The sequence below is a fragment of the Sus scrofa genome, chromosome 6 (genome assembly GCF_054392235.1).
Source record: "Sus scrofa isolate SSC_HxYL_T2T_F1_AM1 chromosome 6, Sscrofa_HxYL_maternal_Yorkshire_Landrace_v2.0, whole genome shotgun sequence".
NCBI classification, from domain to species: domain Eukaryota; kingdom Metazoa; phylum Chordata; class Mammalia; order Artiodactyla; family Suidae; genus Sus; species Sus scrofa.
In genome coordinates this window covers 61,710,207-61,716,119 of record NC_139388.1, presented here as the reverse complement: position 1 = coordinate 61,716,119, position 5,913 = coordinate 61,710,207, and positions in this window count along the sequence as shown.

Below are 5,913 nucleotides of genomic sequence, written 5' to 3'. Positions count from 1 at the left end.
CACCACATGCCTGAGCATATGCGCCTGCCACCTCAGAGCTGCACCTGGGGCCAGAAGGCACTCTGGCGCCGTCTTGTGGACATCGGCTCTAACAGCTCCTCTCAGGGTTTCCTCCTCTGGCTGGCCCAGCAACACCTGGGCTGCACTGGCCCTGGGCAATAGGTTGGCTCCATATTATTCTTTCTCCTTATGCAACGATCAGCAAGTGCCCTTCCCAGTGGGTGCTTTCCCTCTCCCACTCCCTCTCCCTCTCCCTCTCCCTCTCCCTCTCCCTCTCCAAGGGGTCCAGAGCCCTGAGGCCACCCTAACCTAAGCCACACTGTTCAAACACTCAGCTCCAGACCCATTCTGTCAGGACAGCATTCATCCTTTTTGTCTTTTAATAAATACCTGTCCTTCTGTATTTCAGAACATAGGTTGCTATGTCTGTAGCTATTGATTTTGGCTTAATTTTCCAACTGTCACTCCTTCATTTGGACAGGAAAGTCTTCCCTCGTTTCTTTATTTTTGTTTTCCTCCCTATCCCTCCTTCTTCCTTCCTTTTGGACCCTGCATTCCACATGCATGAGTTATTTCCCCATCCACAGTTTTCAAGCCACCGTGGTGATGATCAAAGCCCCCAAAGGGTCCAAGACAGACCTTTTCCCCAGGGAGCCAAGAGGAATCCCTGGGCGACCTTTCTGTCTATCAACCGACTGGCCTGAAATCACTTGACATGTCTTTAGATCAGCCATTCATACCAGGTGTCTATCAGGAACACAAGAGGCGCCCGTGCAAATAGAGGCACCGAGAGGTAGGAGACCTCTTGAGAGAAAAACACAGAGGTGAGCGGAGCTGCTCACCAACCGATCCCCATTTTACCACCTTACATGCATAACACACCAGAACTCAGTCCACGTCCCAAAGCCCAGGTAAAGCTGGGGTCTCAAAATGACCAGCTCAACAGCTGATTCCACCCAACAGCCAAACACCACCAACCACCCCATGAAAAAATGGGTAAAAGCCCTGAGGAGGCACTTCCCTAACCCAGATTCACACGGGGCAACTAGCATCAGAAATCTAACGACCCCCCCCCCAGCCCGCATTTGGAGGGACATGCACATCCAAACAAGGCTGAGGGCCCTCGTTGTCCCTCTCTGAAGGCCCACTGGGGGGAGGACGAGAAATAAAATACCCTGGAGAGGCTGTGGAGAAGAGGGTGCTCTCCTTCCATGAGGGTGGGTATGCAAATGGGGACAACCCCTATGGGCCACAAGGCTCTCGAGGTCCATCTGCAAAATATCTTGAGAACGACCCTATAACCCCGCAGTCCCACTCTTGAGCACACGTCCAGAAAGTGTTCCCGAAACGTGTTCCATGCCCCACTATGTGCCTGCAGCAGTTTCCAGAACACCGAGACATGGAACCTCACCCGATGCCCAGTGACCCATGAAAGGATTACGGAGATTCTGTGCCTATACACAGGGGAATAATGCTCTGGCATAGCGACAAAAGGACACAAGAGGCCATTCTCAGCCACAGGGATGGTGGGAGAGCTTCTCCGACTACGAGAAAGAAGTCAGAAAGAGGAAGACCACAGAATTGCCACAGAATACCCCTTGGGTCGGGATTCTACCAACGGGCACTAATGCATCTTTCCACAGAAAAGAAACACATGGACTGGACAGCAGTTGTGTGGTGGCCTGATGGGAGGGGGAGGGGATAGGAATGGCTGGGATTTGGGGTGTAATCGCTCCAAACACCGGCACGTGGAGTGGGTCGACAAGGACAGCCTGCTCTAGAGCCCAGGGAACTACAGGTAGTCATGTGGATTTGGAACCAGATGGGGGAGAATGTGAGCAAAACGCTATGTGTACACATGTACAATGAGATCCCCTTGCTGGTAAAGAGAAATCGACCACCAAAAGCTAGCTTTAGTGGAAATAAAAATAGAATAATAGTATAACAAACAAACAAACAAAACCCCAAGGATGCCGCCTCAGTGTCCACCAGAGAAGCTGCCTAGGTCCAGACTCCTACCCCTCGAGAAAAAAAAAAACAAAAAAACCGGAAATCTGACTCCGCTGAAGTTGTCAAAATTTCTTAGCCATGAGACATCTGAACAGACATGATTACATAGTGTGTATTGATTTATTTCTATCGTAGCAGTTTCAGTAGGGCTTTTTTGCTTACCTGTTTATGTGTCTGCACTGATGTTTGGCATGCAGATGGAGTCTGCCCAGGAACTGAATCCACACCAAGGTTGCACAAACCCCAGGCAGGTGCTGAAGACCCTCTGCCTCCCGAGGGATTGTGTCAGGAGAGACGTTATCACTGCCTCAGCTATCAACGCCCTTAGCTACTCTAGAGGAATGTATGCGTGTATGCAGTGACTTCTTTATCAATAGAGCTCATGCTTCTCAATATCGTTTTTATTTATAAGTATATTTCAGTGTCACCTGCGATATCGGGATGTTCTCTGACAAGGGTGGGCTCTCCGAACGCAGGGATTACCACAGCCTCCGCAGTGAAAGTGAGAGACTCTTGAGCCAGGCAGCCATCAGGGCACACCCTCAGAGGTTTCCTGAAGATACCAATCAGCTCACCTGGCTTCTGTCAAACTTCCATACCCTGGCGCTGGACTCAAAAGAGAAGCTCATCTCTCAAGGCCAGAAGGAAATAGCACTAAGTCCATGGAGTGAAAAAACAAAACAAACAAACAAACAAACAAACAAACAAAAAAGCACAGGGATGGCACTGCTGCCAGCCTGAATGCCCCCACTCTCCCACATTCATGCATCAGCACCGGCCTCACTCTCTCCACATCCCGAAAACCTGGCCAGGCAGGGCTTCGGAAATGGCCAGCTCACGATTCAACACAGAGACTCTGTGGACCTCGGCTCCAGCCTCTGGACGAACACAAGGCATGGAGAAGCCCAGGGAATCCCTCAAGAACTCCAAGCACACTGCCACCCCACCAGACTGCCTCTCCACCAAGGAGTGTGGAAGAGACACCTAGGAGTCCTCTGCCTGACATCAGGCATCTTGGGGCCGAGAGTCCCCCGTGCCCAGAAAACAACCTCAAACCTCTGGCTGCTGGCTGTGGCTGCTGCCCAACCCAGCCTCCACCACATGCCTGAGCATATGCGCCTGCCACCTCAGAGCTGCACCTGGGGCCAGAAGGCACTCTGGCGCCGTCTTGTGGACATCGGCTCTAACAGCTCCTCTCAGGGTTTCCTCCTCTGGCTGGCCCAGCAACACCTGGGCTGCACTGGCCCTGGGCAATAGGTTGGCTCCATATTATTCTTTCTCCTTATGCAACGATCAGCAAGTGCCCTTCCCAGTGGGTGCTTTCCCTCTCCCACTCCCTCTCCCTCTCCCTCTCCCTCTCCCTCTCCCTCTCCCTCTCCCTCTCCCTCTCCCTCTCCAAGGGGTCCAGAGCCCTGAGGCCACCCTAACCTAAGCCACACTGTTCAAACACTCAGCTCCAGACCCATTCTGTCAGGACAGCATTCATCCTTTTTGTCTTTTAATAAATACCTGTCCTTCTGTATTTCAGAACATAGGTTGCTATGTCTGTAGCTATTGATTTTGGCTTAATTTTCCAACTGTCACTCCTTCATTTGGACAGGAAAGTCTTCCCTCGTTTCTTTATTTTTGTTTTCCTCCCTATCCCTCCTTCTTCCTTCCTTTTGGACCCTGCATTCCACATGCATGAGTTATTTCCCCATCCACAGTTTTCAAGCCACCGTGGTGATGATCAAAGCCCCCAAAGGGTCCAAGACAGACCTTTTCCCCAGGGAGCCAAGAGGAATCCCTGGGCGACCTTTCTGTCTATCAACCGACTGGCCTGAAATCACTTGACATGTCTTTAGATCAGCCATTCATACCAGGTGTCTATCAGGAACACAAGAGGCGCCCGTGCAAATAGAGGCACCGAGAGGTAGGAGACCTCTTGAGAGAAAAACACAGGGGTGAGCGGAGCTGCTCACCAACCGATCCCCATTTTACCACCTTACATGCATAACACACCAGAACTCAGTCCACGTCCCAAAGCCCAGGTAAAGCTGGGGTCTCAAAATGACCAGCTCAACAGCTGATTCCACCCAACAGCCAAACACCACCAACCACCCCATGAAAAAATGGGTAAAAGCCCTGAGGAGGCACTTCCCTAACCCAGATTCACACGGGGCAACTAGCATCAGAAACCTAACGACCCCCCCCCCAGCCCGCATTTGGAGGGACATGCACATCCAAACAAGGCTGAGGGCCCTCGTTGTCCCTCTCTGAAGGCCCACTGGGGGGAGGACGAGAAATAAAATACCCTGGAGAGGCTGTGGAGAAGAGGGTGCTCTCCTTCCATGAGGGTGGGTATGCAAATGGGGACAACCCCTATGGGCCACAAGGCTCTCGAGGTCCATCTGCAAAATATCTTGAGAACGACCCTATAACCCCGCAGTCCCACTCTTGAGCACACGTCCAGAAAGTGTTCCCGAAACGTGTTCCATGCCCCACTATGTGCCTGCAGCAGTTTCCAGAACACCGAGACATGGAACCTCACCCGATGCCCAGTGACCCATGAAAGGATTACGGAGATTCTGTGCCTATACACAGGGGAATAATGCTCTGGCATAGCGACAAAAGGACACAAGAGGCCATTCTCAGCCACAGGGATGGTGGGAGAGCTTCTCCGACTACGAGAAAGAAGTCAGAAAGAGGAAGACCACAGAATTGCCACAGAATACCCCTTGGGTCGGGATTCTACCAACGGGCACTAATGCATCTTTCCACAGAAAAGAAACACATGGACTGGACAGCAGTTGTGTGGTGGCCTGATGGGAGGGGGAGGGGATAGGAATGGCTGGGATTTGGGGTGTAATCGCTCCAAACACCGGCACGTGGAGTGGGTCGACAAGGACAGCCTGCTCTAGAGCCCAGGGAACTACAGGTAGTCATGTGGATTTGGAACCAGATGGGGGAGAATGTGAGCAAAACGCTATGTGTACACATGTACAATGAGATCCCCTTGCTGGTAAAGAGAAATCGACCACCAAAAGCTAGCTTTAGTGGAAATAAAAATAGAATAATAGTATAACAAACAAACAAACAAAACCCCAAGGATGCCGCCTCAGTGTCCACCAGAGAAGCTGCCTAGGTCCAGACTCCTACCCCTCGAGAAAAAAAAAAACAAAAAACCGGAAATCTGACTCCGCTGAAGTTGTCAAAATTTCTTAGCCATGAGACATCTGAACAGACATGATTACATAGTGTGTATTGATTTATTTCTATCGTAGCAGTTTCAGTAGGGCTTTTTTGCTTACCTGTTTATGTGTCTGCACTGATGTTTGGCATGCAGATGGAGTCTGCCCAGGAACTGAATCCACACCAAGGTTGCACAAACCCCAGGCAGGTGCTGAAGACCCTCTGCCTCCCGAGGGATTGTGTCAGGAGAGACGTTATCACTGCCTCAGCTATCAACGCCCTTAGCTACTCTAGAGGAATGTATGCGTGTATGCAGTGACTTCTTTATCAATAGAGCTCATGCTTCTCAATATCGTTTTTATTTATAAGTATATTTCAGTGTCACCTGCGATATCGGGATGTTCTCTGACAAGGGTGGGCTCTCCGAACGCAGGGATGACCACAGCCTCCGCAGTGAAAGTGAGAGACTCTTGAGCCAGGCAGCCATCAGGGCACACCCTCAGAGGTTTCCTGAAGATACCAATCAGCTCACCTGGCTTCTGTCAAACTTCCATACCCTGGCGCTGGACTCAAAAGAGAAGCTCATCTCTCAAGGCCAGAAGGAAATAGCACTAAGTCCATGGAGTGAAAAAAAACAAAACAAAACAAACAAACAAACAAACAAACAAACAAAAAAGCACAGGGATGGCACTGCTGCCAGCCTGAATGCCCCCACTCTCCCACATTCATGCA